This window comes from Leptinotarsa decemlineata, unplaced genomic scaffold, assembly GCF_025532065.1.
Source record: "Leptinotarsa decemlineata unplaced genomic scaffold, Ldec_3_MD MMD2_tig00003294_RagTag_RagTag, whole genome shotgun sequence".
NCBI lineage: Eukaryota > Metazoa > Arthropoda > Insecta > Coleoptera > Chrysomelidae > Leptinotarsa > Leptinotarsa decemlineata.
Window position 1 is genome coordinate 11,446 of NW_027412585.1, and position 1,162 is coordinate 12,607.

Genomic DNA, 1,162 nt, shown 5'->3' on the forward strand with positions numbered 1-1,162 from the left:
CATCAGAAACAATAATTATGGTATCGTCATCTGAATCAGATGATATACTAATGATATCATCCTCATAGTAGTCATCTGAATCAGATGATATACTCATGATGTCGTCGTCGTCATAATCAGCTGAATCAGATGATATACTAATCACATCATCCGCATTATTATCGTCAACAGCATCTATGTCGTCCTGAATACCTTGTTCCACTCGTTCTGCGAAATCATCAGAAGATCATAGATTCGCTGCAGAAATTGAGCGAAGGTTGTACTCAAATGATCAGACGTTGAATCTATTTCATGTACTTGGATGGGTCCTGTACTCGACATTGTGGAAGAATGATATAGAACTGGGATTGTTGCTATATTTATATTGGAAGAAATGAAATGGAGGGGGTGAAATGTAGAACAGTGTTTGAGATTCGAAAACATCAAGAATGAAACTCTGAGCGATTATTAGGAGAAATTCTAGTGATTATTATGGAAAAAAAAACTAATAAGAGGGAGAGGAAGGGAGGAAGACACTGCCCCAGCCTCGCAGTGCCTCGTGTACACCAACCAAAAAGTGTGTACTCCGTGGAAGGAAAGGAAAGGAAATGATGGACGAGTAGATGATTATATGTCATCATCGGAATTGAGGACATCATCATCGATTAGGATTGGGGATGGCGGAGGACTATCCTCGATGAGGATAGGGGATGGTGGAGGACGTCTAACGTCAAGCTCGTCATCAGCATCATCACCAGAGTCGTCGTCGTCATCATCGTCGTCGTCGCTACTCATTGGGACAATGTCATCATAAGCAGGGTCCCACCATCCGTCAGGATCTGGATATTCCGAGTCATCCAAGTGTCCTTCGTCACTGCCAGTGACATGCTGAACTTGCATCCTGATGTCGTGATCCCGGTATTCGTATGGCGGACTGTGGGTTCCGTGGTGGAAGAGACAACCTGTACCTGGCTGTTATCCCAGTAATTGAAGTTGTACCCCTGATCCGGGCAGCTATAGGGTTCGGAGGTTGAATCGGGTTCCATCTCGATGCTAGCTGATCAACTGAATGTTTCATCAGATGATTTCTACTTTTATACTTTCGAGAGGGAGTGGGAGAGGAGTGGAACATTGAGTAGGGGTAAATTGTAGTGTGACATAAGACATATTCAATGAGTAGGGT